The following is a 9,009-nucleotide window of genomic DNA, read 5'->3' as shown; positions in this document are numbered from 1 at the left end:
TAGGTTTGCGGCAGGAGGGCTTAATTTTTCTTTTGTAGTTTGGTGGCAGGGAACAGACTCTGGCACAATCATTTCTTTCTGGAGAAGGCTTCCAAATGGAAACTGTTGAGGTCCTCAACCTGAGCAAAGAGAGGATGGAGCAAATGAGAGCATCCCAGGAGCTTTCTCCAGTTCTCCAGAAGTCCCTGGAGATTTAGATTGACTTTCGGGCCCAGGATGTGGGTTTCTTCCCACAAAACAGCAGATTTAATCCGCTAGTAGTCCCTCCACATCCAGATCTCTCTCGCTCTACAATATCTGCTCTTGGGGCTCTCACTCCAAGCCACTCTGCTATTTGGGCGGTTGTTCCTTTGCCCATAGTGCCCACCTTGGCCTGCGCCCAAAACCCTGCCACAAAGGTGGCCTTAAACTATGCAGACAAATCATCTAAGTTTCCCTGATGTTTCCAAACCAAATCAATTCAGTTCTGTGCTTGAGCACAACGTCAGATTGAATTGCACCCCAGTTCTTAAAACTTTTATCTGACTGTTCTTGCTCTCTGGTGGAATTCTGGTTGTCTTTTAAGTTCTACATGACCGGCAATGGAGTTTTTGGGTACACATTCATGAGTCATGCTAAACAACAACAACACACATTGATGTCGCCAATTGGCCTGTTCATACGGACATCCCACGCAGCCTTCCTAAAAGCTGCTTTGTACAGTCAAATGCAGCTCACGAGTTAGCAAAGCACGTGACTCAGTTTGCAAGAAAAGCTGTGACTCACGAGATCTGGGATCCTTCATCAGAGTTCTCACGTTGCAAGAGGCCTGTAGGCAGATTCTGCCCTTCTCATGATGTTAGTTTCTTGCGTGGCTTCAAGGATATGTTTCATCGCCCGTATCTTTGCAAATGCAATGTGCAAAAGGGCCCCAATCATTCCTGGTAACCAACACCAAGTCCTCTCTCCTCTCTTCCAAGAGCAGAGAGTTTTGTTTCCTCTTTGCTTTGTCTTCCCTTCAGTGATACTGGTGCAAAACAGATACGAAGGAGCTCAAGAGTAGGTCTCAGTTCGTTGGGGCCCTCTCTCTCTACTGCTCAATGGATTGCAAACCCAGTTTGCTTCTAAATGGGCTTCCTCACTGGGGCCACCATGGTCAAGGCTATGCAAATAGTCAAGGGTCCACCAGGCCTGGAGCCCTTGTTCCCTTAGCCCTTCTGGAACCTAGGAAGCTGCTTTATTTCAGACAATTGTTCCATCTAGCTGAGTATTGTTTACACGTACTAGCAGTGGCTTTCCAGGATTTCAGAGAGGGTTCTCTCCCAGCCCAATCTGAAGATGCCCTTGGGGATTGAACCTGTGACCTTGTGCCACTCTGCCACTGAACTACAGCCTTTCTGCTCTCAGAAAACCAGCAGACAGGTTGATTGAAGGGCCATGGGACTGGCATAAACAGCAAGTCTGTTTCCTCTTGCAGACAGCCTGGTACTAGATTGCAATGGAAGGCTCTTTTCATTGACAAGAGGGATGGTAGCATAGCCATCTTCTAAAGGACAGTTGCAATGGAAGGTGGAACAAACTTGTCTTCGGCTGCCCCGGAGGGGAGGACCATAACCAATGGATCCAAATGACAAGCAAGGAGAGTCTGACTCAACATTAGGAAGAACTTCCTGACTGAGCTGTTTGACAGTGGAACAGACTCCTGCAGAAGGCAGTGAGCTCTCTTTCATTGGAGGTTTTTAAGCAGAGGTTGAATGGCCATCGTGTCAGGGATTCCTGAGCTGTGGTTCCTGCATTGCAGAGGGTTGGACTAGATCAGGCATCCCCAACCTGCACCCCTCCAGATGTTTTGGCCTACAACTCCCATGATCCCTAGCTAACAGGACCAGTGGTCAGGGATGATGGGAACTGTAGTCCAAAACATCTGTAGGGCTGAAGGTTGGGGATGCCAGGACTAGATTGTGCTTGGGGACACCTTCCAACTCTACGGTTCCTATCCTTCATGATCCCATGTCCACCCAGCTCACTGCCTGACACGATCTTTGCTTGGGTGGGTCGATTTCAGAATAGTGGAAGTGACCTGGAGAAGCATATACTCAGGGTGGGAAGTGGGTAGGTGAATTCTCTAGTGGTGCAGAAAGGTGTTGGGTGGCTTTTTCAGATAGGATTCGACAAATTCATAGAGGAGGAGAGGGCTGTTAATGACTGTTGTTGTTGTTTAGTCGTTTAGTCGTATCTGACTCTTTGTGACCCCATGGACCAGAGCACACCAGGCACTCCTGTCTTCCACTGCCTCCCGCAGTTTGGTCCATAGCTGTCAACTTTTCCCTTTTCTTGCAAGGAATCCTATTCGGAATAAGGGAATTTCCCTTAAAAAAAGGGAAACGTTGACAGCTATGGTTTGGTCAATCTCATGCTGGTAGCTTCGAGAACACTGTCCCACCATCTCGTCCTCTGTCGTCCCCTTCTCCTTGTGCCCTCCATCTTTCCCAGCATCAGGGTCTTTTCCAGGGAGTCTTCTCTTCTCATGAGGTGGCCAAAGTCTTGGAGCCTCAGCTTCAGGATCTGTCCTTCCAGTGAGCGCTCAGGGCTGATTTCCTTCAGAATGGAGAGGTTTGATCTTCTTGCAGTCCGTGGGACTCGCCAGAGTCTCCTCCAGCACCAGAATTCAAAACTGTTGATTACTACTAGCCGCAATTGGCTATGCTCTCAGTACCAAGGCTTCTCAATACCAGTTTCTGGAAACTGCAGGAGGAGAGAGGGCTCTTATGCTCAAATCCTGCTTGTGGGTTTCCCAACTGGTTGGCCACTGTGAGAAGGGGATGCTGGGCTGGATGGGCCATTGGCCTGATCCAGCAGGCTCTTCTCACCTCCTTCTGTTAGGGACCAACCTTGCACCAGACCAGGTGGCCCTCCTCCTCAATGATGCCAGAGAACTGAGCCTGGGAAACTGACACCAGCCACAGACCCTTATCTCACGTGTCCTCATCTTGCTCTTGGTAACCAGACCAGCTCAGCTTTCTCTGCTTTGCGTAATTAGATAAGAGGAGGCTTTATTACTCTCCCGGCAGCGCTGTCCCTTCAGACTCGTGGGGTGGAATCCCCACATGGCCAAGCAGTGGAAACTGCTCCATCAGGGCACACAGGACACTGCTTTGCTGATGTCCTGGTCTGTCTTCAACCAGCATCCACCAGCTGGCCTTCCCCCTTATCTGCAGTCCTGGGTGTGTCGATCCTGGCCGTCTGAGGTTGTGTATGCATTAATCATAGAACTGGTGAGTTGGAAGGGACCCTGAGGGTCATCTAGTCCAACCCCTTGCTACAACGCAGGAATCACAGTTCAGTAATCCCTGACATGGATCCAACCTCTGCTTAAAAACCACCACAGCCTTCCGAGGGGATTCCACTGATGAACAGCTCTTTCCTTCAGAAACTTATTCAATTTATTTTTTACTTGAGAAAGTTCGTTTAGGAAATATTAGGAAGAACTAATTTGGTCAGAATCTCCTTTCTTGTAACTTGAATCCACTGGTTCAAGTCCTACCCTCCAGAGCAGGAACAAACAAGCTTGCTCCGTCTTCCATGTGTCAGCCATGTGGACACAGTATTCCAGGTGTGGCCTGACCAAGGCAGAATCTAGTGGTACTATTACTTCCTCTGATCTGGACGCTACATTTCTGTTGATGCAGCCCAGAATAGCATCAGCTTTCTTTGCTTCTGCAAAGAAATGGGCCCAAGTTACTGTAGCCGTGTGCATTGATTTCAGTAGGTCTGTTGAATGAAGTCTTAAGGTACTGCTGATCTCCTCAGCTCCCCTTGTGAGCACTGTGACTGTCATACTGAATCAAAGTGGGTGCAAAAAAATGCAAAACACCTCTCTTATCTTTTTTGACCAGCAAAATCTGGTTGGACATGTTAGCGGATTTACGACTGAATGCTTGGAGTGGAGCCAGTGGGCTGTCCAGATTTGTCCTCAGAAGCAGGATAGCCGATCTACCGAAAGCATCCCAATCATCTTTGAAAAGCCGCCAAATAAAGAGATTCCGTCACATCCTTCGCATTGGCCTTCATTCCTGAGCATTAAGTTCTTAAGCTTCTTGTCATTTAAACACAATTGCTTTTTTGGGGTGGGTGGGTGGGAGGGAAGAAAACCTGATTCCCAGAATCCAGGATGAGCAATCTTCCTTTCTTTCTTTCGTCCTTTTTAAATATTTGAAAAAAGCCAGCGTGGTCTTCGCTGTCATCTCCTTCTGCATAGCAGGGGTTGGTCTAGATGGCCCTCTGGGTCCCTTCCATCTTCTCAGCACATGCGATATCCAGACATTCCTCAGGAGATTTCAGCCTTCTGGAGCATTGATCATCTCTTGATGGCTTCCCCCTCAATCCTTTCCATTGTGTTGATGGCGGGTCTTGCAGCTCAGTGGCAAAGCATCTGGTTTTCATGGATAAAGTCTTGTGTTCAAATCCTGATGGCATCTCCTGCTAGGGCTGGGAAAGGGCTCTGTGCCCCAAATCCTGGATTGCTGCTGACATTCAATGCAGATAATAATGTGCCAGACAGACCAAGGGCCTGACTCTCTGTATATGTAGCAGCTTTCTATTTCCCCGTGTCAGTGTTCAGAGCCATGAGGACTAGAAACTTGCTTTATTTTTAGGGGAAGGGCCGCAGCTGAGTGGCAGAACACACACTTTGTGTGGCATCTCCAGGCAGGGCTGGGAATATGCCCTGCCCTGCAACTCTGGAGAGCTGCTGCCAGTCAGTGCAGACAGTACTGGTACAGATTGGCCCCCATGGCTTAGCAGCTCCCTAAATTCCTTAGCCTGTTTTATTGGCGTGAGCATCAGGCAATGAATGCAATACTCTCTTAGCAGCGGCTGTGCAGAATGACAGCTACCAGTTCTTCAGCTTTGAGACTGAGGTTGCAGTGAGTGCCGCTAGCTCGCACCTCTGCCCCCAACCCCCTCCCGCAATATTGCAAATTATCCGAAAGGGATCTTTGCTGCCGAATGCAGACAGCCTCATCACTTCTCTCCCCACCAATTATATGGCAGGAGTGGCATGTTTGTCGGTAAACACGCCAGTCAGGAAAGTGCCGTCGTTCCTTGCCGTTCTGGCTAATTAAATGAAATTAACTAGTGGCAGAGAATGCTCAAATGTACACAGGGCAGCTCCATCCCTTGAGCCGCTGAGACCAAGTGGCCTGGATCCAACCTCTGCTTATTGACCTCCAATGAAGGAGTGTCCACCACCTTCTGAGAAAGTCCATTCCACTGTCAAACAGCTCTTACAATCAGAAAGCTCGAGTTTAGTCAGAATCTCTTTTCCTTTGGATCCATTTGCTCAGGTCCACCCCCTCTGGAGCAGTACAAAAGAAGCTTGCTCCATCTTCCATGTGATGGCCCTTCAAATACTGGAAGACAGCCATCATCTCACTTCTTAGTCTTCTCTTCTTCAGGCTAAACATCCCCCTCAACTGTTCATCATTAGGCTTGGTTTCCAGACCCTTGATCATCTTGGTTGCTCTCCTTTGCACACGTTCCAGCTTGTCAATATCCTTCTTAAATGTGGTGTCCAGAACGGTCACCTTCTTCCAGTCCAGGTTGACTTACTGGGGGGAAATCTCTCTCTCTGATTCAGTTCCCACTAGCACCAAGTCCTCTCAGCCCTTCAGAGTTGCTTCCTCAATCCTGTGGGGATCACCGAACCCTTTCACCATCTTTGTAACGTTCAAGCAACCATGGTGATCAAAGGAAGACTCAAAGTGGTGAGGAATGTTCTGGTTTGGGGCTTGATTTAGACCCTGAAATTTAGGGGGAAGGGTGCATTCCCAAGAACCACAGATTAAACATTTTCTCTTTTCTTCCCAAGACATATAAAATGGGTCCTTTCTCTAATCATTGCTTTTTATTTCAACATTTGGTTTCTTCATGCCCTCATAAACTCGGGGGGTGGCAGAGTGCAGAATCTCCCAGTTTTCATTACAGTTCCAGAGATTTCATTCCAGATTGGAGGAGGGGGAGAGGCCCGTCGGTCGTATTCCATTCCATTTCTCCTATTTATTTTGTGTGTGTTGTGTGTGTATGTGTGGTCCGAGCTAACAACTGTTAAAAAACAACTCCAGGTGGGGTTAGCTACGCTAGTCCGTGGTAGCTAAAACAACAGCACGTCCTTTTAGCAACAAGCAAATGTATTGTGGCGTCAGCTTTATAAGGGCTTCAACGGCTACCCCTTAAGATGCATGGCTAGTCCAATACAGCAACCCTTCTTGGTGTGGACCCACAGCTGGGGTGGATCGGTGGCGGCTTACTTGTAATTAAAGTAGGCAAAAGCTGAAATATGTGTCAAGGGAGATCAAGGGTGAGGGGGAAGAAGGCCGGAAAGGATGGGAGGCAAATCCCCAAAGAGGATTGTGTCCCAACTAAATCCAGCTCAGAGTAGACCTATTTAAACCAAGGGTCATTGCTAACTTACATCCACCAGATTGGATGCCTTTAAAAGAGAACTGGGCAAATTCATGGCGGAGAAGGCTATCGATAACTACTATGGCTACTATGCCCAGCAATGCTTCTGAAGCCCAGTTGTGCTTGAATCCAAAACTGATTTCAATTGGGGGCGGAAGGTGCCTGGATTTTCACTTTTTGAAATATGGCAACCCTAATAATGGGAATCTGGTTGGCCGCCATGAGATCAGGATGCTGGACTAGTAGGGCCATTGGCCTGATCCAGCAAGCTTTTCTTGGGTCAGCCCCTTGATTTCAGTGCATTTACTCTGAGTAGCATTTAGTTGGCTGCAACCAGGAGGGTCCGCTCTTGACCCAAGATAGGCAAGATATATTCAGCTGCCCCTTGGAAGAGCTTAAGTAGGAGTCCTAGCCAATCCGAAAGCAGGATGGAGGAGTCAATCTTTGGGGTGGGGTGGGGGGGCTGCAGGAAAGAAGGGGGGAGCATCAAGCTTGTGGCGCTCCCAGGAAGTGGGGAAATTGGGCAGCCACCCCGATTCCAAGCCCGCACCCTGCATGAGTGGCGTGGCTGGACTCTGGGCGCGATGCATCTGTGCATGACTCCTGCACGTGGGAGAAACAATTCAAAACGCCGCATCCCAAAAGCCGAGCAACGCATGCACTGCAACACGCCCTGTCCCCTGTACGCGTTCCCTTTCGTGTGATTCCCTCCTGTGCCGCTTTATGCAGGCAGTCTTAGATGGGGACAAATGTCTGTGCGGACAAGACAGTGCTCTGTGCGCCTTCCACCCTCAGAGCTACGAAATCTATGGCCTTGTCCTTCCGAAAAATATCCACGCGGGACAGCGAAGAGTTCTGACTACCTGTTGCTGATGTTTGCTTTCCTGCTTTTCCGAAAGTTCTGTGGATGCTACAAAGCCAGCTTTTTTTAAAAAAAGAAAAACACTATGCAAACCACCCAATAAAATCTTAAGTTTTCCTTCCTTCTCTTTAAATATCTATATATATACGTATACTGTTTCTTGAGTCCTCTCATTCCAGGCAGAGATTCTCTCTCTCTTTTTTTCTCTGCGAGGTTTCCACAAGAGCTTTGCACGTACGAGTGTATTAAACCCCATATGTGATTAAGCTGGGGCTTTTCTTCTCGAGCAAAACTGGCGCGGAATCTCGGCTCCCGGCGCCAAGAAGCAAACGGTTGGCCTTTTGTCCTCCTCTGCCCTTAAAAAACGGGTCTGTGGTGAGCCGTGTGAGAAACTCTTTTTACTGCAGCTCTGCAGAAAAGCCTCTGAGCGAAGAAAGAAACTTGCCAGTAAATGGAACGGCTGCACGGAGGCGAGGAGGAGGGACATTTACAAAGAAGAGAAGTTTTGGCAAATAGGGTTTTTGGTCCCTTTTGCAATTAAGCGCTTAACGGCGCAAGCCTGCTCCCGAGGTTTCCTTGGGGGAGGGTGAAATGTGTAAGCTAAGGCTGTGTACACACTTTGAACTACGCCCAGTGTTCTTCCACCACTGGTTCTGGAAGCGCTGTTCGCAGAGTGTTAGCCACAATCCATCTCTATTGGGAAGTTTTAAAATGTTAAACATTTTGTGCATTTCATATACGTTGGAAGCTGCCCAGAACGGCTGGGGTAACCCAGTCAGATGGGCAGGGTACAAATAACAACATATTATTATTATTATTATTATTATTATTATGAGTTTACAAAACTCAGCTTTGGTCCTTATTAAGAAAATAATGACTGGGCTGTGATTTTATCATAGAAACATAGTTGGAAGGGACCCCTGGGGTCATCTAGACCAACCCCCTGCTGCAATGCAGGGATCACAGCTAAAGAATCCCTGACAGATGGCCACCCAACCTTTGTTTAAAAATCTCCCATAAAGGACAGTCCAGCATCTTCCGAGGTTGCCCATTCTACTGTAGAACAGCTCTCATTGTCAGGTATAGTTCTTCCTAATGCTGGCGATGTGTACACAGCCTAAGGATGCAATAATTGCATTGTTGGGTTTCAGTCTCTTTATTGTGCAAGCTTTCTGCTTCTGCCAAGGCCTTTTGCAGGCTCACAAGCAGCCAGGTTAGGATGGTGAGCATATCCACTTCCTGTTTTCAGGCCCTTCGTCACAGGTATTCTGCTCCCGAATGTGGAAGCTCTGTTCTTAACTGTTGCTGCTGATAGCCGCCTGTCCCACACAAATTTCTCAATCCTTAAAAAAAAGGGGGGGAGGCATCGATGCTAGCAGTCATCACTGCATTTTTGCAGAAGTCAATTCCACAAGCTGTTCATGCCTTGACTCGAACCACATTTTCTTTTGTTTGTCCTGTACTTACTGCTAATTACTTTCACAGGGTATCTTCTCCAGGGCAGGGATATTTGTCTCCCTCACCAACATCCATGATTTTGTAAGCCTCTATCATGTCTCCTCTTCATCATGTTCTGCGTTGAGTAAACTAAAAAAGCCCCAACTTTCTTTGATTTGAGTTTTCTCTTTTCTGTGTCTCCTTCTCCTCCAGCTCGGGGATATGTGTTTGGCAAAAGTGCAAAAAAAAAACCCCTGATCCGGCAAATG

This window comes from Podarcis liolepis (assembly GCF_965112155.1).
Source record: "Podarcis liolepis genome assembly, chromosome: 15".
NCBI lineage: Eukaryota > Metazoa > Chordata > Lepidosauria > Squamata > Lacertidae > Podarcis > Podarcis liolepis.
The sequence above is the reverse complement of the archived record's forward strand: the minus strand, read 5'-3'. Positions refer to the sequence as shown.